This window comes from Acinonyx jubatus, chromosome A2, assembly GCF_027475565.1.
Source record: "Acinonyx jubatus isolate Ajub_Pintada_27869175 chromosome A2, VMU_Ajub_asm_v1.0, whole genome shotgun sequence".
NCBI lineage: Eukaryota > Metazoa > Chordata > Mammalia > Carnivora > Felidae > Acinonyx > Acinonyx jubatus.
In genome coordinates this window covers 58,627,830-58,651,927 of record NC_069383.1, presented here as the reverse complement: position 1 = coordinate 58,651,927, position 24,098 = coordinate 58,627,830, and the positions used below count along the sequence as shown (strand labels likewise).

Sequence of the window (24,098 nt, the reverse complement as noted above, 5' to 3'; positions counted from 1 at the left end):
AGGGCAATAACCACATTTTTACAAAATTATTTGGTCACATAAATTGAATGTAGGGTTAAAATTACCTATCCATTTATAATGTGTGTATGTATTTGCATGCCTGTGTCCATCTGGCTGTTTGAGTTTGTCAGTCTTGAACTGAGAGAAAATAAACAGTATGAAAGATGAACAGTGGAACATAGGTCTGCCTCTTACATATTGCAGGGCATGGGTCTCTTCCTTAGAGGCAATAGTTACTACCAACTTCTCAGGCTTTCTTCCAGAAATACCTTCTCTATATTCAAGAATGTCCCCATTTATCATTCACTATCATCTCTGTATATACCTACCTATGATAATTTTTTACTTTTTATTTTAAAAATTTTAATTCCAGTATGGTTAACATACAGTGTTAGTTTCAGATGTACAATGTAGCGATTCTATAATTCTATACGTTACTGAGTGTTCGTCATGATGAATGTACTCTTTAATTCCCATCACCTTTTTGGCCCATCCGTCCACCTACCTCCCCTCTGATAACCATCAGTCTGCTCTCCACAGACTCTAAATAGTTTGCTTTTTGGTTTGTCTCTTTGTTTTTCCTTTGTTCATTGGTTTTGTTTCTTAAATTCCATATATGAGTAAAATCATATGATACTGTTTTTTCTCTGACTTGTCTCCCTTAGCATTATACCCTCTAGATTTATCCACATTGTGGCAAATGAGAAGATTTCTTTCTTTCTTATGGTTGAGTAACATTCCTGTGTGTGTGTGTGTGTGTGTGTGTGTGTATACATTTGTGTCTTGATTTTGGATACTAACCCTTGATGAGGTATGTCATTGCAAATATCTTCCCTCATTCAGATTATATTTTAGTTTTATTGATTGTTTCCTATGCTGTGCAGAAATGTTTTGTTTTGATGTAGTCCTAATAGTTGTTGCTTTTGTTTCCCTGGCCTCAGGAGACATACCTAGAACGATGTTGCTCTGGCCAGTGTCAGAGAAGTTACTGCCTTTGCTCTCCTCTAGGATTTTTATGGTCTCAGGTCTCAGGTTTAGGTCCTTAATCCATTTTGAGTTTATTTTTTTATAGGATGGAAGAAAGTGCTCCAGTTTATTCTTTTGCATGTAGCTGTTCAGTTCTCCCCCCACTGTTTGTTAAAGAGACAGTTTTTTTTTCCCATTGCATATTATTTCCTTTGTTGTCAAAGGTTAATTGACCACATAATTTTAGGTTTATTTCTGGACTCGCTATTCTCTGCCATCGATCTCCGTGTCTATTTTTGTGCCTTTTGATTACTACACCTGGAATTAGGATACCTCTAGTTGCATTCTTTTGATAGGGATTGCATTAAATCTCTAGATTGCTTTGGGTAGTATGGATATTTTAACAATATTTATTCTTCGAATCCATGAACATGAACATCTTGCCATTTGTGTCATCTTCAGTTTCTTTCATCAATGTTTGATAGTTTTCAGAGTACAGGTCTTAAACCTCCTTAGTTAAGTTTATTTCTGGGGCGCCTGGGTGGCTCAGTCGGTTGAGCAGCCAACTTCGGCTCAGGTCGTGATCTCGTGGTCCGTGAGTTCGAGCCCCGCGTCGGGCTCTGTGCTGACGGCTCGGAGCCTGGAGCCTGTTTCGAATTCTGTGGCTCCCTCTCTCTGACCCTCGCCCGTTCATGCTCTGTCTCTCTCTGTCTCAAAAATAAATAAACATTGAAAAAAAAGTTTATTTCTAAGTATTTTATTATACTTGGTGTAATTATAAATGGTATTGTTACCTTAATTTCTCTTCTATCTCCTTATTAGTGAATAGAAATGCCATGGATTTCTGTATACTGATTTTGTATTCTGCGTCCTTACTGAATCAATTTATCAGTTCTAGTAGTGTTTTTGGTGGCCTTTCAGGTTTATATAAACTTGCCTATTAAATTTTTATATTAACACAAATGATGCCGTTCTGTCAATACCTCTGAACATACCATTTTCATTTACTAATAATATTGTACCATATCAGAATAGGTACTTATGCAACTATTCACTAAATGAAAGAGAAAGAATGACCTGGAGAGAATATTTATCCATCTGTATTTTCTAAATCCTGTAGAGCAAATAATTTAAAAAATAGTGTTTTCTGGAAAAAAAAACAGACTCTTTGGTTTAAAGGAGTAGATATCTCCAGAATTCGTTAGTGAGCAGTGTTATTTTATATCAAACATTTTAAACACATAGGGTTTTCATAAGCTGCTCATGTTCAGCATCTGCAACCTATGGATTCTTGTTATGTCAAGAATGATTACATTTTCCGGTACAAAATAATATCCCTCTCATTTCCTTTAAGCCTCTCAAGTTTCTAAGTCTTGAGGATACTACAACCAAACACTTTGTAAACAATTGTTTTTTTTTTTTTTTTCAACAATATGGATAAAAAAGAGACTTATTCCTTGGTACTTGCCCTGTGGGTCCTGTAGGCACAGCATTTTTCCTCCCATACAGGAGAGGAAGAGAGGAGTAAGTAGTGGGTCTGGGGAGCAAATAGGGACAGGGCTCCTGGATGATGTGTGGGACAGCTGGCTCCACTGAAGAACTGGAGAGAGTGTGGATTAGTAAAGTAAATAAAGTAAGATGACTTGGTAGAGGTGTATCAAGCCAGATATTAAACCTTAGGAGTGTCCTCTGTTTCTTAAGCTGGCATCTTGGGCCAGATTTATACAGTGAGTGTCTTTGTGGCTTCCCACTCTATGAAGATTCAAAGTTTGATTGCACTTCGTGAAAACTCCAGCAGAATTTAAATTTACTCCCACCTACCATGTCATGACTAAGCCTATGTGCAGGACTTACTGCAAATCTCCTGGATGGGGGTTCCTTTCAGTTTTGCCTTGAAGGCACACCTTGATAATAGGCATATCAATCCTCTCTCACTCTGATCTTGAGTGTACTTGAATTTTCAGTTTGGCTAACTGCACCTTTTTGTAGTTCCCAAGAAGGAATGATTTTTTTTTTTTTTTCCCTGTAGTACTCAGAGGAGAGTTTGGAAGAATATGGACTTCAGTTGCCATCTTGATTTGAAAGATGTCATTTACCTCACTTTAAATTGAGCCTAAAATGGGTTCAGTGACTTGGCCAGGCTCACATTAGGTGGCTCAAACTTATATCTTTTCAACCCAAATTTTATGTTTTCCCCATTAAGGGAGACATGACACATAGTGCTTAAGAGTGGAGGCCCTAGTGAATAATAGACAGGTTCTAACATCTGGAAGAATGGACCCATTAATGGGCCATTTTGGGGACCTCAGTCTCCAGGGCTGATTGGAGAGAAAGCAAAAACCTGCAAGGGGAATTTCCCCTTTTACTGTCTTCTTTACAATGGGACCACTGATTTTAATCATGTATTTGATCATGCTTCATCTAACATTCTCATCATTGCCTTAACAATTGTCATGACAACTGATGACTTACAGAACTCATTTGAGAAATAATGATCATGGAGCCGTATATCCTCTGTACCCACCTTCCCATTGTCCTGCTCCAGGCCCAGAATGTCTAGGTTCAAATACCTCATTCGTAGCCACTGCAACCCAAGTTAAATCATTAATATCAGTAGCGAAAATGATAACGTTCATCTTACAGACTTGTAAGAATGAATAAGAATGAATGAGTGAGGACCTGAATGAGTAAGAATGAATGAGTGAGGACCTGAAAAGTGACAGAAGGGGAACTCTGCCTTCCCAGACATGTTGTTCTACTGTGGACCAGGCTCCTGTAATTGTTACTGGAGATGACATAGAAACTACCAATGTCAAGTTGGTCTCTTTTTGGGAGAGATGATAAATGCATATAAAAAAAATGTTGGATGAATTCCCAATATTAGTTTCCTTACTTATTACTATAACTGTTCTTCACATGGGCCCACTAAGTCCAGAAACTAAGTAAGAAAACTCTTTATCAATAAAAGTAGTGGATGTGAATTTTCAAAAATTCACATATGTTTAGGGATTTTCCAAAATTGTATAAAAAAAAGATGATTCACAGGTTTCAAGTACTAACTCCACTTTTATTTTAAGCAAATTTAATTGTGTCTTCATCATGTTTTCATGGCTCACCAAGTTACTTTAGTGAATGTTGTCTGCTGAGAGGGTGAGATTATAACCTGACCAGTCCAGGTAGTTGGGAAACTACAAAGGCTGAGCTGAATACATTCTCTAGTTCTGACATTAGGTGTCACTACAATCAAGGGAAAGCAGAGCAAGCAAAGGAGTAGCAAAGTGGAATTGTAATATGGAGGAAGAAAGATACACATTTAAATTGTGGTGTGAAGTATCTGGAGAAGAACCTATGACTTCAAGGTTTGCATATTCACATTGTCATGGAAAGAAAAGAACATCCTAATAGATGTAAAAGCATCCATTTTCCTAAAACTCGTAAGAAATACTTGCTGACTACTTTGCATATCTTGCTGTTTCTTCCCCTAACTGATGGTGAAACTGACAGAGGCTGCCAGGAATTTTCAAACAAGATAATTTTAATTTGTTATGAATGAGATTTTCATAGACCAGCTCACCTTAAGAGTCTAATTCTTAAAATTACTTAAAGGAAGATTTTAAGTTTAAGCTTTAAGTATATTTTAATTACATAACTTATTGGATGTTTCAAAAGACGTTTTGCTTGATGAAGATGTTATCAACCATTGACCTTAAAGATTGAAATTAAGATTCAATGACCTTAAATTAAAAATTTATTTCCTACTTGGAAGGTTTTTTTTTTCTTCCACGTCACTGCCATTTGTGTGCTAAGTGTATCGTTATCAGATACATTCACATTTGTTTAAGGAAAATATTTGTAAACAGTTGGAGAGAATGGAGCCCATCTAATGTTTCCCTTAATTGTTAGGCAACACGGTCAACTGAAAAGTCTGAAAAGTTCATACTCCTAAGAGATGTATTAAATTAATTTTCCCATGTGTATGCATTGGCAAACACCATTGGAATAGATTAAGAGTATTAATGACTCTAATGTCGTATGTATTGATGAGTCAAATGGATGCTAACTCAAGTGATGTCTGAGGGTTCTAGGGGGAAAAAGAGTGTTCCATTTGTATGTGGGGTAGGGCTGGTGATGAGCATTTCATGAAGCAGCTATTTATGAATCAAACTTATGAAGTAATTGAACATAGTAACAACTGGAATGGCAGTATTGGATTGAGTATCAGCTTCATGTGTATATAACTCAACTTACCAAGGGTCCACAGGATCTCTGGTTTAGACTCCCAAAACAAGTACCAAAGTTCAGTCTTGCTTCCCTGTTGATAATGGTCTCTACTGACAGAGTTTGAATGGGAGTGGTTTTAGTGATGGGGAGTTTGGACCTGGGGAAAAAGTGGGAAAGATCTGGAGGGAAGATTGGTCTGTGCATTTCTGTAACTCTTTCTTCCTCAAGCTGTGATGGAGGCCTGGACTCACCCCCTCTCAAGGTTCTTTTGGGCATTATGAGCTTAATGGTTTACTGAAGATTTAGAAAGATGAGTATCTGACACAAGTACATTACTTTGGTGATGCTGGGGAGTATATTGATGATGGAGATACAAGTGGGCTTCTCAGTGTTAGAGATAAACACAATTTAAGGTGTCTTGAACACTGCTTTCTTTGTCTCACTTGATAATATACCAGCTTGCATTATATGAAAACTGTTGAATTTATTTGGTCAGAGAAAGAAGACCAGATGGTATGGTCTAGAGAGCAGGCTGCTGTCATGTGCAAGGTGTTTCTGCATCATTTGCAATGGCTAGATTGTGATCCTGTAGTAATTGTCCAACTCTTATTTGATATTTTATTGATGGTTTGGATTTTGTTGGTTTTCTTCTCTGAAAAGAAATGGATGTATGACATATCTCAGACTAGTGATTTTAGTATTGTTTTGAATCTGCTGTAATTATTGAAACTGTTCTTGCGCATCTCAGTATTATCTTGATGATTCACAACCAAACTTACAACTAAGTTATCCAGGTTATATTAATCTTTACATTAGCATGCCTTAGAATTGCTAATTTTTTATAACTGGAAAGAATGAAATACCTAAATATGTCTCAATCTGCTTCTGCCAAGCTGTTTCAATAATTATGTTCACAGCCAAAAGTATAGATGTGTCATAAAATGTTAAAACTATGAACATATACTTAGTTACTATTGCTTCAAGAATTAATGATGATCTTCATAATTAGGGACCTTGTCTACCAACGTGAGGAAGGCACTGATGTCACAATATGCTGTATTTTACACTATACAAAAATTAATTTCTTTTAATTCCACAGTTTAGTATTCTTTACCCACATTTACTTAGTTTGTTTCTTTAAATTTCACTGATAGCTGCATACTTTTTGTTCCAATTCCTTGACAGTTTTATTTCTTATGATTGGTACCATCATACATTTATGGATTTCATGGTATAAGTTAGTTGTACTCTTCTCAAAATGTGAAATTACCTTGATGCTATGGTAGTTTTAAGTACGATACCCGCAAATGAGTTTAGAGGTCGGAGTATGAAAAGTGTCACAGACCAAACTGAGGAGCTCCTATTATGGCTTCTCTCAACACACAGAGAGAAGCAAGGGGAAAGAGATGTTATAATTAACACGACTTACATGGAATGCAAATGGAGAGGAAGGCCACATGCTTAAATCTTGTGCTATATATAAAATCTGTACTTCCTGCCCCTTTCTGCTAGATAGCTCGTCCATGCTAATAGTGGGTTTATGATAATGGAGTTTGGAGATGGGCAAGGGGATCAGTAGAAGAAAGGTACCTGAGTCAACTTGTCCTATTGAAGAGAAATAGGACAAAACATCGGACCGGTAGCTCTAAACAAAGAGCAATGGCTTTTATTTGTGTGGGGTAGAAAACGTGGGGAGCCAGTATGAGTGTCATCAATAGGTGACTGATTTAAACATGACATTAACGAAGGAGGCATGATTGGAACCTAGGAAATTTGCAAGAATTTTGGCACCTTAGTTGAGACTTGAATTCACGTAATTGTATGCAAATTATTTTAAGTTACACTTTAATTACTTTTTTTTTGTCTCCAAAATATCTTTATTATTTTTTTTCTCATTGACAATTCAATCAAGGGTAGTACATTACATTTAAGTATATGCCTGTAACGTTCTTTAATCTACAATAATAACCTCATGCCTCTTTAAATGACATTACAAGATATTCTCCAGTAAAGCCACCAAAGCATTCTTATTTCTTTGTGTGAAGGTTTTTCATTACAGATTAAATTTCTTTAAGGCAAATACTCAGATTTTCCATTTCCTCTTTTGGACATTTTATCATTTTTGTCATCTTAGTCCTTCGAATCTGTCAAAAACTCTTCTTGTTCTGTTTTCTATCCAGCTTCTTCTTAGTGGAAGGGAGATTCACCTCTAGGAGAAAGTGACCCAAATTCCAGGAGCACATTTTCTGGGTTTATTTGTCCCATCCCCCACCCATCTCTGTCCATTGACACTCAGTTTGTTCTCTGTCTTAAGAGACTCTTACCATTTGTTTCCACCCTCTCTCTTTTTTCCCCTTCGCGTATGTTCATCTGTTTTGTTTCCTAAATTCCACATATGAATGAAATCATATGGTATTTGTCTTTCTCTGATTCACTTACTTTGGTTAGCCTAATACCTTCTAGCTCCATCCCCATCATTGCAAATGGGAAGATTTCATTCTTTTTGATGCCCGAATAATACTCCTATATATATTTCCCACATCTTTATCCATTCATCAGTCGATGGACACTTGGTCTTTTTCCATAGTTCAGCTATCATTGATAATGTTGCTATAATAACACTACTATAAATACTGGGTGCATGTACCCCTTTGAATCTGTATTTTTGTATCCTTTGGGTAAATACTTAGTAGTCCAGTTGGATCATAGGATCGTTCTATTATTTATTTCTTGGGGAACTACCATATTGTTCTCTGGAATGGCTGTACCAGTTTGCATTCCCATCAACAATGTAAGAGAGTTCTCCACTTTCTCCACATCCTTACTAACATCTGTTGTTTCCTGTGTTGTTAATTTTAGCCACTCTAAAAGGTGTGAGGTGATAACTCACTGTGGTTTTGATTTGTATTTCCCTGATAATAAGTGATGTTGAGCATCTTGTCTTGGGTTTGTTGGCCATCTGGATGTGTTCTTTGGTAAAATGTCAATTCATGTCTTCTGCCCATTTCTTAACTGGGTTATTTGGTTTTGGGTGTTGAGTTTGATTAAGTTCTTCATAGATTTTTGGACACTAACCCTTTATCAGATACATTGTTAACAAATATGTTCTCCCATTCCATAGGCTGCCTTCTACTTTTGTTGATTGTTTCCTTCGCTTTTTATCTTGTTGAGATGAAAGTCCCAGGAGTGGACATTTGCTTTTGTTTCCCTTGCCTTTGGTGACATGTCTAGTATGAAGTTGTTCTGGCCGAGGTCAAAGAGGTTGACACCTGTATTCCCCTCTAAGATTTTGATGGTTTCCTGTGTGACATTTAGGTATTTCTTCTATTTTGAATTTATTTTTGTGTATGGCATAGGAAAATGAAGTTGAAGATTAGTTGGCCATATAACAGTGGGTCCATTTCTGGGTTTTCTCTTCTGTTCCATCGATCTATGTGTCTGTGCTTGTGCCAGTACCATACTATCTTGGTGACTGCAGATTTGTAAAATAACTTGAAGTCCAGAATTGTGATGCCTCCTACTTTGCTTTTCTTTTTTCAGGATTTCTTTGACTATTTGGTGTATTTTATGGTTCTGTACAAATTTTAGGATTATTTGTTTAGCTTTGTGAAAAATGCTGGTGGTATTTTGATAGGGACTGCATTAAATATGTAGATTGCTTTGGGTAGTATAGACATTTAAACAATGTTCTTTCAGTGCACGGACGTGGAAGGCTTTTCCATTTCTTTGTGTCCTCTTCAATTTCTTTCACAAGTGTCCTGTGGTGTTCAGAGTACAGATCATTCACTTGTTTGGTTACGTTTATTCCTAGGTATCTTAGGGTTTTTGGTGCAATTGTAAATGGAATCAATTCCTTGATTTCTTTTTCTGCTGCTTCATTTTGGTGTATAGAAATACAACAAATTTCTGTACATTGATTTTTACATCCTGCAACTTTGTTGAATTCATGTATTAGTTCTAGAAATCTTATGGTGGGGTCTTTTGGGTTTTTTACATAGAGAATCATGTTGTCTGCGAATAGTGAAAGTTTGACTTCATCCTTGCTGATTTCCATGGCTTTTACTTCTTTTTGCTGACTGCTGACTTCCAGTACTGTGTTAAACTCTGTCTTGTTCCTGACTGTAGAGGAAAGGCTCTCAGTTTTTCCCTACTGAGGATTATATTAGCTATGGGTCTTTCATATATGGCTTTTATCATGTTGATGTATATTCTACCTATACTTACTTTGTTGAGGGTTTTTATCAGGAATGGATGCTGTATTTTGTCAAAGGTTTTTTTCTGCATCTATTGACATGATCATATAGTTCTTTTTTTTAAAAAAAAATAATTTTAGAGAGAGAGAGGGAGGGGAGAGGGGCAGAGGGAGAGAATTACTAGAAGGCTCCATGATCAACATGGAACCTGATGTGGGTCTTGATCCCACAACTTTGGGATTGTGAGCTGAGCCAAAATCAAGAGTAAGACACTCAACTGACTGAGCCACCTGGGTGCCCCAGGATCATAGGGTTCTTCTCCTTTATTTTGTTAATGTGTTGTGTATCATTGATTTATTTGTATATGCAGAGTGTTTTTTTTTTCCTTTTTTGATAAACACAGTATAGTACTGTAAATGTATTTTCTTTTCCTTTATAATTTTCTTAAGCTTAATTTATCAAAACCATATAGTATATAATACAAATAACACACAAAATATGTGTTATCCAACTATGTTATAGGTAACGGTTCTTGTCAACAGTAGGCTATTAGTAATTAAGTTTTGGGGGTATCAAAAATTAAATGCAGATTTTTGACTGTGCACAGGGTTGGTGCCTCTAACCCCTACTTTATTCAAAGATCAACTGTGTACTTCTGTAACCATCTGCACAGTTAAGATATAGAATATTTCCATCAACCTCCATCCTCCAAAATTCCCTTAGGCCATTTCCCACACCTGGTCCAAGAGACCACTAGTCAACTTTGTTACTATAGATTAGTTGTGTCTTAAAAAAATTTTTTAAAAAATATTTGTTTTTGAAACAGAGACAGAGCATGAGCAAGGAAGGGGAAGAGAGAGAGGGAGACACAGAATCCAAAGCAAGCGCTGAGCTGTGAGCACAGAGCCCAATGGGGGGCTTGAACCCACATACTGTGAGATCATGAACTGAGCTGAAGTCGGACACTTAACCAACTGAGCCACCCCTAATTTTGTCTTTTTAAAGAAACATATATATGATGTAGTCTTTTGTGTTTAGCTTCTTTTGCTAACCACAATGTTTTTGAGATTCATCCATTTTGTTGCTTCTATTAGTAAACCATTCTTAATGATTGCTGAATATTATTCCATTGTGTTGCTATATGTCTATGTATTTAGCTATTCATCTATTGTTCAACATTACGGTTGTTTGTAGCTTTGGGTTATTATGAATAAAGCTGCTGTTAGCATCCAAGTGCCAGGCTTTGTGTGGATATGTTCTTATGTCTTTCGGACAAACAACTGTTTCAGAGTCATGGGATAAGTGTGTGTTTAGTGTAATAAGAAACTACCAAACTATTGTCTAAAATTACACTAATTTCTATTGACATGACTTGTTCCACACAGTTGTCAACATCTACTATTGTGAATCTTTAATTTTAGACATTCAAAGGATGTTTAGTGATACCTCCTTATAGTTTTTTTTTTTTTTTTTCTAATCACAAATTACTTAGAGCATTTTTTCATGTACTTGTCATTTGTATATCTTCCTTGGTAAAAACTCAATTAATGTATTTTCCTTACTTTTTAAAAATGAGGTTGTTACTAAGTTGTTAGGAGTAGTTACATATGGTGAATACAACTTTTTTTTTTTTTAATGGAGAATATTGTCTTCCAGTGTGTAGCTTGTTTTCTAATTTTCCTAGGTCTTTTTTATTTCGTTATCAAAAAAATTTTTTTTAATGTTTATTTTTGAGAGAGGACAGAGTTTGAGGGGGTAAGAGGAAGAGAGACAAGGAGACAGAATCTGAAGCAGACTCCAGGCTCTGAGCCTTCAGCACAGAGCCCGATGCAGGGCTCAAACCCACAAACTGTGAGATCATGACCTGAGATGAAGTCAGACGCTTAATCAACTGAGCCACCCAGGCGCCCCTAATTTTCCTAGGTCTTACTATGAACAGACATTTTAAAAATTCCCTTTTCTAACTTTGTGTGTGTCTGTTTAAGAAATCTTTACTTACTCCAGTATTGCAAAATATTCTTTCCTATATTCTAGAAACTGTATTGTTTTAGCTTGTAGGTTTAGGCCCGTAATCTACTTTATTTTGGTGTATGTTCCCCGTGCACTTGAGAAGATGCATATTTTGTTATTCCTTGGCAGAGTATTCTATAAGTATAAATTCGATCAAAGTGGTTGATAGTGTTGTTCGTATTTTCTATATGTTCTTTCTGTTTTCTATAAAATTAATAATTTTCTGTCCTTGTATCTATTAGTTATTGCAAGAGAAAGTTGAAATACCTCATAATCATGAATTTAGCTCTTTTGAGTCTGTCACTTTTTTTGCCTCATGGGTATGAAACTCCATATATATGTGTATATATGTAGTATATGTGTATATATACATATACATACACATATAATTTAGGATAGTTGCATATTTATGACAAATGGGCCTTTTGTCGTTATGAATTCTCTCTCTTCATCTATCCTCCAGTCTACAATCCTGCCCTTATCCTGCAGTCTCTTATTTCTGATATTAATATAACACCTCTTTCCTGGGATTTATGTTTGTATAGCATATGTTATTTCTATCTTTATACTATAAACTTCAAATATTTATAGTTTAAGTGAGTTTCTTGGATAGAGGAAACAGTTGTTTACTCTTCTAATCTAGACTGATTACCTGTTTTAATTGGGCTATTTAGACAACTTTCATTTAATGTGTTTATTGATATAGCTGGGTTTAAATCAATCATTTTATTGTTTGTTATCCATTTGATCCATCTGTTACTGGTTTCTTTTTTTGCTTTTTCCTTCCCAACTAAGGATTTTTCTTTATTGTTGGTTTATTAACTCTGTTTTTTATATTAGTTTTTAGTTAGTTCTGTTCAAGTGTTGACAACATTTATCTAATGTATCACAGCCTACCGTGATATATCATACCACTTCCTGTGGAATGTAAGAGCCTTACATCAGTTTACTACCATTGCTTCTTCTAACTTTTGTTTTATTGTGGCCATATGTTTTATTTCCATATATGTCTTAGTCACATAATACATTGCTATAATTTCCACGTCTTATTGTTAAATCTTGTAACAGCTACTCCTTTCTGGAAAGAAGTGAAATCTCTGTGTCTTATGAATATTTAATGTTTACTAAGCTCTCCATTTCTCCTTATCCACAAGTAATGCTCTTGTTTTTTTCCATCCTTCTAAATCTTGGTAACAACACACATGTGCTACTTGCTTATTCCATTTGTTCTATCTGTTTCACAGATTTCTTCCTATTCTGGATACAGCTTACATGTTTTTCCATCACATTTGTTTTCTTCTCTTCAGCGATGCTATATGTTTTGTGCATAAGTTTTTCTAGTATGTATTAAGGATTGTGATGACAACTATTATAGAGCGATCTGTTCATTCACAGATGTAAGCAAGTGGCTTTGTTCTTAGATACAAGGAAAGAAGATCTTTGAAATATTTTAGTTGATTAAGTCCATGGCATGCTCATGGTACATTGATTTTTGGCTAAGCGTAACTGACAGGATTTTTTCCTATAAGGGTTATTCAGGTTATTTCAAAGGTAAATTCATAAAATTGTTCTCGGTTTATCAATTCTTTTTTCTGCTCTAAGTGACTTTCTAATGCTGGCTGACATTTAAGAAAAATAATTATCTGGCACCTGGATGGCTTAGTCAGTTAAGCGGCTGACTCCTGATTTCAGGTCAGGTCATGATCTCACAGTTCATGAGATTGAGCCCTGTGTCAGGCTTGTGCTGAGTGTGGAGGCTGCTTGGGATTCTCTCTCTCCCTCACTTGCACTGTCTCTGTTTCTCTCAAAATAAATAAATTACGGGCTATTGTACTAAATATGTGGGGATTTCTCTGTGAAGTTTAAAGAGGTTCTAAGTTTTTGTTTCCTCAAGGTACACTGTTTGGTCACCACCCTCCTGATGTTTACATGAAGCGGACATGGTAAAAGGGCCCACCGTGTTTCTTCCTTGGAAAAGCCTTATCAAGGAAGACCATGAGAACTGGCTTAGCTCTCCCCAACTTAGTGCATTTTTCCTTGGATTTTTTTTTTTTTTTAACTCTTGATACAGTGGCAAAATGATAAGGGCCAAGATAAGGATGTGAGTCTGGACACTAAGAAGCCATTGGTTAAGAATTACCTAGGCTTATAAAGCACCAACACATTTGCACACCTCACTAGAGCTGGCTTTTTTATAGGAGACCATGACTTCAGTGCCTTGCAGTAATAAAAATATACATTGTCAGGCGTGTCTACTTTGTGAATTTTCTTTACAAACCAGTGCAGATGGTAATGGGTTGGTCAAAGTTTTAGCATTCCAAAAATCTCTTTTTCATAGCTTTTTTCCCCCATGGAGTCATGGGTAAATTGTGGTGTAGTATGACAGATTGCTATTAGTACGGGCAAGATCCACATACTTGAGAAGCAACCTCCCTCATAGAGTTTAAAACTCCAGCATTGGAGGCATCTTCTCTGGTTAATACCATAACCTACAAGTGTTTTACTTGCTGGGTAGAATTTGTGAAATCTGGGCTGATGGAAATATTAATTCTGAACTCTTAGGTCAAACTCCCATGTGGAAAAGCAAGATTGGCATTGGAGAACATTTTGATTCCTGATTCTTCTTAGTAGAAAGATGATGCTAGTTAAATATTTGGGGGAGAGGACAGAAAAGGCTCATCTCAAAAAAGATAGCATTTAATTATGTAGGTTTTGGGTTTTAAATTAATTGTGCCACGATTGGTGGGTTGTACAGTATTTGCTAACCTGGAGTGTTCTGTTTCAGGTTTAGCTTCAGTTTCCTTTATATCAATGTGATTGATAAGCACCTGCCAACATCTAGGACCCAAGAGGCAGTCAAAGAAAGAATAATTTTCTAATTCCCCCACCCTTCTCCATGGGCTATCAAGTTAATTCTGATTTCTTTGTTAGATATTTCTTATTTCTGTAATTGGGTATAGGAGTACAGGTGAACAGAGAAAAAATAGAACCGACCTGTGGTGATCTGAGTGGTTTGATTATGTGATATTCAAGGATTCCATTTCTGATCAGGGGCCTTTAGTAGACATTTATGAAGACCTGCTCATGGTTGTCCTTTCAGGGACTCCAGAATGTAGGCCAGCCACTTAGGGATAATGAGGCTGATGAGTAAAGAGTTAAGAAGTGTGAGGGCATTTATACCAGCCATGTTTATACTACTTTGAGTAGAGGTAGAAGAAAAACTTGACAGATAGTAAACCTAAAGTTAAAAATTAAAAGTGGTTCCGTGGGAAAAAGAAAAGGAAGGAGGAGAAAGATACTTAGACTGAACCCACAGTATTTGCACAGTACAAGAAGCAAGTTAAAATATCTTTTACAACCAACTAAAGGCTTTAGGGAAACACTGGACTATCAGAAGAAAAGCTCAACCTTTCTGTTGAAGAAAAAGGAAGCTCATTAAGGTTGAGTTATGTCCCTGAGTGAAGTGGCGAGTACTCAAAATCAGAATTGAAGGGTTAAGGAAAGGCGAATCTTTGAGAGGGAACATATGATAAAGGTCAGTCTGGTTCTCATGGCCCATAACAAAAGAGGCTTGAGAGGGACAGTGTGGAGCCTACTGGGTTATCATAACTCTCTCTCTCTCTTTGAACAGTATCTGGTAAAACAGGGTAATCTGCTCACAAGAGATTGACACTAGATTCCTGAATGGAATCCACTGTTAACTGAATATTGAAGTAGTTGAAATGCAAGGGTAAAAGCATAACTAGAAAATGAGGAAATATTTTTAAATATCTGGAGTGGTTACTAAATACTGAGAAGGAAATTTGGGAACTGGGATCAGTGGTATCACCATTGCTAATTCTGACTTGAAGAGAAAACTATATTTTGGATGCCAAAATCTGAAAGATGGCAATGAAATTGTTTTTCTTGGATAGGTAAATGTAAAATCAGTGGCTGGCCCTGTTTACCTCTTGATAGGAGATTTCTCTTAAGTCCAAATTCATTTGAGTTTACAGATTGGGAGATTATGGAAAACTAGGAATTAGTGCTAAACTGACCAAAAATAAAACCATGGTCTTTTTTCCTTCTATTTTCTCTGTGTTTTATAATTTCTCTCATATAACACAGTCGGCCATTGTGTATGGTTGACTCAATACTCTACTTTCACGTCAGTTTTAGTAATTAGACTGCACAAGAACTACCACTCCTCCAACCCCTACCTCTGCAGACACTGCTCTGTAACTTTACCCTTTACTGGTGTAAGATGTTGGGAAGAACCCTCTAGCTCTGAGCAGTGTCTTTATCAAGGGAGTTGGGGCACTTAGTTCTGCTCAACTACTCCCCAATGTCCATTGATTTTTGCTGTTTACATTAGCACCTCAAAGATTCTATGATCGCCAGAAGATACTGCTGAGGTACAATTCTCAAAATCCCTATTTTAAGATTCTGATTATTTAGTGTCTAAGTTATTGGGGAAAGAGATGTGTGAACAATCCTGTAAACTAGAGCAGAGTTTAAACTGTGTTAACTTTGGTGAATGTTATTATTTGAGCTGAAATTAAGACATTTGCTTTACTACTCCCATGATGTCATGAAGTAAATAAAAATAACGAAACCAAAGCCAGGGTGATTTCAGTCTTCACTATGTCACTCCAGCAGTTTCCAGGAAGTCATGGCTATTTACTATGAGGGATTGTAGAACTGGTTAAAACATTTCCAAAAGTATCATCAGAAAGTGTTAAAATATGTGTTGTAACATACACTATATGCTCCAGGTACACAGTGGTCCAGAACCTGGTCTGCAACTCTGTAACCCTAGTATCTCATGAATATAAACTATTTGGATGAGGTCTCTGGGGTGATGATGAAACAAAGAGAGTTGTGCTGAACTTGGTGAGAACTTGACAGTCACGTACATCTTGCATCCCGTAAAGCTGCCTGGATGGAAGCAACAACATACTGGGAGACAAGTTTGAACATTTAAGTGTCAAGGAAGGGGTTGCAAGTGACCACCCAACATGGTTGCATCTGCCTTTGGGGTGCCTGGGTGGCTCACTGGTTAAGCATCCGACTTCAGCTCAGGTCATGATCTCAGAGTTTGTGGGTTTGAGCCCTGCTTCAGCTTCTGTGCTGACAGCTCAGAGCCTGGAGCCTGCTTTGAATTCTTTGTCTCCCTCTCTCTCTGTCCTTCTCCTGCTCATGCTCATGCTCTCTCTCTCTCTCAAAACTAAAATAACATTTAAAAAAAAATGAGAGAGAGAGAGAGAGACACTTCCTTAGTAAGAGGAATTTTAGGGAAGAAGTCACCAGTGATGAGCTACACTGAGGAGCTTATAAAAGTGTCCCTCCAGAAAGAGCCCTAAATTTCTTCATAGAGTGGGATGCCAGCTTAAAATAGTACCATTTCAGGTAAATGATTTCCCATCCATTTTATTCTTAATTGTTTCTCATCGTGTACCTAGTCCTCTGCCCCCATTGCCCATGCTCACCCCTCCCCATCCTCAGGAGGGAGAAGAGAATAGCTAAGGAATAGGGAAGAAGACAAAAAGGAGATATGGGCAAGTGGAAGGAGTAAAAAACAAACCAGCTGTGCCCATCGCTCCACCACCTTTGCCAGAAGCTAGCCTAAGCCAGGGAAAGGAAGAGGTTTTGGTGGTTAATCAAAGGAATTTTGATTCATATTATGGACTGAAAATTTAATTTTGTAATTAGTTTACAATTTCCAGTGTGTACAGAAATAGAGAACTATGCATTACCTAAGAGTGAGCAAAAACCTCCGGACCTGCTGTAGGTCAGGAATTATCCTCACGAAATACATTTTGAAGTGTGATAAGAAGCCAAAATGAAGTGTTTTGAATACAACTAGAGTCATGCATAGTCAGCATACCACAAATGGTGTGGAGAAAAAAACTGAGGGGCTGTGGTGTTAGGGGTGCAGAGGACACTGTGAGGAATGAATAAGTTAGAAGCTGTGCTTTTGTTGGCTGGGGCCTTTTGGGGTTGCTTTTGTCCATATGTCCCTCCCTTTTGATTTGTGTGATCTGTCATGCATAGAAGGCCTCGCTGTCCTGGGAAAGCCTGTGGAAGAATTCTCTCATCCTGGATACCAATTTGCTCCTGAGAAGGTAAATATGAAGGCCAACATTCAGGTGTAGCTTCTGGTAAAGGGAGTCATGGATATTTTTGTGTTATGCCTGAGAAAGAAGAGAAATGACAAGATCCAGTCTAGCTCACTAGGATCCATTCCTTGAGGTGAGGCCTGAAAAGAAAACCTTAATTTATTAAAACAGTGTTCATGACTCTGGAATGTCCCTTCTTCTGAAGGGTATGGCCTGAAATGACTGAATGGAAATACGAAGTGCTGTGTAACGTTGGTCTCCAATTTATCTTTACTTCAGAGATGACTTAACAATTTTTTTAGACTGATTTGTCTATTAGAAAAATCTGGCATGCTTACTCCTGTACTTACTTGCTTTTTCCTCAGCTTTTGCATCCTGTATGTAACTTTTTATTTAGAATGGTGTCATAACTATCAGACAAACCACAGATTATTCCCCTGAGCAGTTCAGGAAATTATCTGATCATGAAAATGTCACATTTTAAATGTGTCAACAGCATACTTCTTTCTCCTTTCTTTGCTTCTTGACAAAAGATCTCAGTAATTTAGATGCTTTTTGTTCACACATAAATGAAGTTTATATAGTTTTTGTGTTTCAGGTTGCCTTTTATTACAAATGTTGTTCAAAGGCCTTGTCCCAGCAAATGGACTCAATGGGATATCACTTTTCATTCTTAATTTTCTCAAAACAGAAATAAGGTCAAACTTGTTTTAAGCTTTGAATGAATTCCAGAAAAAAGCAGTGAAATCCAATTAGCTTTCTTAATGATGTGAATTAGGGTCATCTGCGTGTTAGGTAATCTTAAACCACCCATCTCTGCATTCTTTTGTTAAGCCTGTCTTTGAAAGGTCTTTCCCACAATGCTGGGAATACTAGAGCACAATGTGTACTGTGGGGTAATGTGGGTGACATGGGCTTTGGGGGGCCAGATTTCATTTTGAAACTAGATTCTCCTTTTAAGATGGAAATAATACCCTTTGAGTTTGTTAGTGTAGGGAAGGAAAAATTCTCCCTCTACCCTTCAAGTTCTTCCAGCTGGACTAGGAATTAAATTTACATGAGACCAGTGAGCAGAAGAAAACAACAACAAAGTTTTACGTGGGCAAGGAGGTCCAGTAATGAAATGGAGATCTCAGGAAATGACCAAGGCAGACAAGTTTTATGCTAAACAAAGAGACAATATATCTGTGAGAAGTTGACAAGACTTAGCTTTGAGCCCTTCCATCAATAAGTAATGATGAACAGAATTTGGGCTGGCGTTGTTTATATAGACCTCTTGGCCCTGAATTTCCTATGTCTGGTGATAAGAATGTCTGTACCTCCTGATCCAGGGAGAGTACCATTCACATGGGAGATTTATTTCCTGCTCTCAGGGGGACAGAGGAGGGTCTGGGTGTCATTTTTGCACAGGGTATGTCCTGAGTAACTTGTAATTAAAATAATCAGTACGCCAAAGGGGTGCATTTTGAGACAGACTGCCCTTGGCCCCTACATTATGATCAAGTAAGATGCTTATATGAACTCAGTTAAGTGCCTACTCCATAAGTAATACCGTGTCCATAATAGTTAACATTATTAATGATAAAGATAATGTTTTAAAGGTCTTTTCTATGTTTTAATTGAATTAAATATCTTAGGATTTCAGAAATTCGTAGGTAGCCAACTAATGCCAAGGGTAGTGAGCTTTATTATAAGTAAGGTATGAATACAAAAATTAATGAGTTATTTCAAATTTCTTGTAGAAGAAACAGATTAAAGAAAGTGGCCATTGTTAGGTTTTTGATTTCAGTGGTAAGTTGACAGCGCCATCTGCTGATTGGAAAAGCAACTTTGGGAATATGTTGAAAGACCAGAAATTCAATTTGGTCTCTTTTCTGTATTTTTTTTTTCCCAGCAAGGGAAGCCAACCTTTCATTTCCTCACTTGGGAAATGTAATTTTATTGAAGAGCTTGGTGACACAGAATATTCTCTTCAAGTATCTGTCACTGTCTTCAAGGAAATGATTGCCTAAAGTTGTTACCTTCTTTAACCTTTACCTTCTTAATCCATTTAGGGACTGACTCTTATCAAGGAATTAAAGAGAAACAGAATTTGGCACCTAGAAATAAGGGTTTTTGACATAAGGGTTATTTTACGCTAGTTATTTTGAAGAAACTGCAGACCAGGGAGAAGCTTGAAAACTTTTCTAAGTGAATTTATATCTATAAAAGAAATCTCCATTTGTAAGGGTGTCTGCCTCTCTGTACTGGGAAAACAAGGATGACTCCTAATCTCTAGGAAATCTTACTGAACTGAAATCTGCATAACAACCTTCTTCCGGTTTACTGTCCTTTTCCTCATAACCCTCCATAACTGGCCTCCCTACACCTTTGTATCTTTTTTTTTGTCTTTAGCTGAAGACAGGAGGTATACGTGTTATTAAATTTCTGTTTTTCTCATATTAATCTGTCTTTAGTTACAGGGGTTGGGGGGGGTTTCAGCCAAGAACCTAGACAGTATAGGGAAAATTACTTTTTCCTTCTCTTATTGGATTTTTTTTTAAATGTTAACATGATATGATCTATTGAAATTGTGAAATATAACATCTTCATGAACCTAAATTTCAGGTAGGTTTTCTTGCTCACTTAGAGGCTCATCCAGGATCAGATTAATGTGGATAGATGCTAGTGATTGGCATTTTGCTCCTTTTTACAAAATGAGCTATACGTTCACAAATAAGTAGGCTGCCTACAGAGGCCAGTGTGAAAAGACTCCTGGGTCTGACTGACAAATCGTGCAGAGATGTCTGTGTTACATATCCTAGACTGGACCCTTGACCCCAAAAAGATAACCCGAGTCCCCGGGTCATTTGGAGCAAGAGCATGATTTGGAGTGTCTTCTAGCATAACCATAAATTGAAATCTATAGATTCTTATCTATAAAAGGTGGCAAATAAATGAACATACCACACGACATACCTTTCTAGTCGTGTTTATTGGGGTAAAATTTGTACCTGGGGTATAGGGGTGCAAGAGCATCTGGCTCTGGGGGTCCAAAACAAACCAAGTGCAGGCACTAACCCCTGACAAAACCTATAGGCAGAGAGAGCAGTGATGGTGAAACCAGAAAGGTATTTCAGTGAGGCCCAAACTAGCATCTCACGGACTGTCCCTGAGGTGCCAAAAAGACTTTTAGGTTTATATAAGGAAAATGTGAAACAGAGGTTGAGGGTATGAGCAGGTGAGCCACGAAGGTTAAGTTGAGTTAGTTGTCTTGGAGTCAGTCATGAGGGGACTTGGTGGCTCCGGGCATTCTTTACTCCTTGAGGTAGTAGTTTGTATTCTTACCAGAGCATACTTGGCCCTCAGAGTCTTTTTCCTGAGTTAAGAGATATGCTGGAAAGAAGAACTTAATCAATTAGAAAGTTTGAGGTCAAAATGGAGGTAGTTGAAATCCTCTTTCAAAATCACTTAACATGTATTTATCATTTTAACCATTTTAAAGTGCACAGTTCTTTAAAGCGTACATTCACAATGTAGTGCACACATTCCCACTATATATTTCCAGAACATTTCATCACCTCCATTGAGCAGATATTCCCATCCTTCGACAACCCCTGGCAATCACTAACCTTTCGGTCTACGTGGGTTTGCGTACTATGGATATTTCATGCAAACGGAATCATAGAATACCTGGCCTTTCTTGTCTGGCATATCTCACTTAGCATAGTGTTTTCTAGGTTCATCCATGCTGTGACATGTGTCATTCCTTTTTATGGCAAATAATGTTCCATTTTATCTATTTACCAAAATTGGTTTATTTATTCATCAGCATTTTTTTGCTGTTTCTGCCTTTTGGCTATTGTGAATAATACTACTTATTTTTTAGATTATTTTACGTGTATGTCTATGAGTGGAACTGCCGAGTCATGGGTAATACTTTTTAACCCGGTGAGGAGCCACTGCACTGTTTCTTGCGGTGATTACACCCTTTTATATTCGACTAGCAATGGAGGAGGGTTCCAGTTTCACATTTTTACTGGTGCATTTTTGAATATAGCTGTCCTAATGGGGGTGAGGTGGCATTTCGTTACATTTTTGGTTTGCAATTCTCTTATGACTAGTGACAGGGAACATCTTTTCAGGGCTTGTTGGCCATTTGTGTGTCTTCCTTGGAGAAATGTGAGGTCCTTTGACCTTAATGAACTTTGAAAAGCATCAGACTAGGGCAGAGAGAATCATGAGTAGGCTCTTGAAAATTCTAAAGGACTGAACCTCCTCAGTTCACCTCAGGTAGGTTGTGGTTCTTGTTAGGCTACATGAGGAAACCAGCATAAGAACCAATCTCAACAGCAATCCAGGTCTTAGGAAGTATTGGAATGCAGGTTACCACTGGTTATCCATTCAGTACTTACTGACATTCAACACTTGGGGGCCATTGTGGGAGTGTGACAACCCGATCTCCAAAATTTGGTGTCTACTTGCCCCCTTTCCTGCTCACTCTGTCCACTTTGTCCCTGGCTTTTCTATCTTTTTTTTTTTTTTTAATCTGTTTTGACACTCCTGTGGTTTTTCTTTTTTTGTACTAATATAGCCTTCTTCGTGTCTTGCACTCAAAACTTTCTGGGAGAGGATCTGATACCTTTGGTTGGTTATGTTCCATGATGGAGCATTCGCCAGGCAACCTGCTCACAAAAGGCTTCTTTGTAGCTTCAGCCCCCATTAGTGCAATTACAGGTTCTATTGTCAGAGATAGCCCGATAGCTTATACCCAAGGAACTCACTGAACATTGTTCAAAATATAGCTGAAGGTGAGGCAAACATAGAGGTTTTTTCATGGATTGTTAACTGTAATAGTTGACACTTTGCATACATGTACAGGTGGATCTGTTTTAGTTTTCTTGTGGCTCTGTAACAAATGGTCACATGCTTAACGGCTTAAATGGCTTACAACAACACAAATGTCTTGTCTTACTGTTCGGGAGGCCAGAAGTCTAATGTGAGTCTTAAGAGTTAAATCAAGGTTTTAGAAGGACTGATTGCTCCTAGGGCCCCAGGGGAGATTTTTTTGTTCTTGGGTTCTTCCTGCTTCTAGAGGTTGCATATTCATTGGCTTGTGGCTACAAGATGTCTGCTTCCATTATCACCTTGCCTTTTCCTTTACCTGACCTGTCTGTGTTCTTCTTGCAAGGACCCTTGGGATAGCAATATCCTCGCACGGATAACCGAACACAATCTCCTTTTCACAAAATCCTTGACTAAATAACACCTTCAGAGTCCTATTGCCTTACAAGGTAATGTACACAGATTTTGGGAGTTAGGTGGATGCCTTTTGGGGGAGTTACATTCTGTCTATCATGGAATCATAATGAAGAAAAACTACACAGTTTAGACCAAGGGGTTTGGTCTTTAAAACATTAAGTGGAACAATTCAGGGGAGTAATATAATTCTAAGTGTCTAGTGTTTCTCTTAGTGTTTCATTTACCAGACTGTGGTGTGCAAATAATGTTGTTGCCTTAATGTTAACATTTTGGAAATGAGCCACGAAAAGTCAAACACAAAGTATTGCTTGGCACAATTAATAAAATGGATTACTTACAGGAATTAAGCAGTTCTAAAAAGTAATTAGGCCACCCCAGGGGTTCTTTATAGCTCACAGACTCATTAATATTTAACAAATCACCCTGCAGGAGGCACAGAGTCTTACTGTAGATCTTTCTGAAAGAGCTGAGTAGTCCAGGGTCTCAGAAGTTACCTTTCTAGGGGCAACTGGCTGTCTCAGTGGTCAGAGGATCTGGCTCTTCGTCCTGGAATTGTGAGTTCAAGCCCATGTGGGGTGGGGATCCTACTTAAAAAACAAAATGTTACCTTCCCACTGAGGTATAGTTTCTCAAGGAAATCATTGCCCACATGATTCCCACCCCCCCCCCCCCCCTTCACATACGTGAAGCTTTAAGCCATGAAGAGATGGGGTCAAATTATATAAGGAGTACATGGATAAATATTCAACTCGTTAGACCTTTTCTAGAGCCAACTTATCTTGGAGAAATGGCCTGGAGTGTTACCTATACAAGAGAGATTAAAACACTTATTTTTGTTTGTTTAAAATATTTACCAAGGGAGTAGGCAGGATATGTGTTTTATCTGAAATAGCTTATGACTTGAAAACATTTCTCTAGTGAAGAACTATTTTTTGTTTGTGTTTATATATCACTTCACCTTTACTCCCTAGAACTACAGGACTTGAAGTCCAATGCACTTGTTTTTTAGCACACTCACACACATGCTTTCCTTTCATATGGCTCACATTTGTCCTCTGCACACTTTTACCTGCCTAACCCCACACGTGTGCATGCAGAACTTTGGCCCTCTGTTCCAGGAGGCGAAATAGTTGGGGCCTTGGTTTGGTCTCTAAAGCCCTGTCTTTTGCAAGCAAATGCAAGCAAACTGGCAGGCTTGGCCTGCCAGTAAACTGAGCATGACTTGTACGATCAGCATTTTTTCCTGCTACTTCAGCTAGGATCCATTTCTCCAAGCAATGCAATTCATACTCTGAGACACCCTCAATCCCTCCTTCACTTGACCCCAAACTTGTCTTGGCAAGTTTTTCACAAAATAAAGTATGGTAGT

General features: G+C 37.6%; 1 pseudogene; it reads right to left on the bottom strand.

Moving 5' to 3' along the window:
- Positions 1-24,098, bottom strand: part of LOC106984141 (histone H3.3-like) — a 61,105-nt pseudogene that overhangs the window by 6,862 nt on the left and 30,145 nt on the right.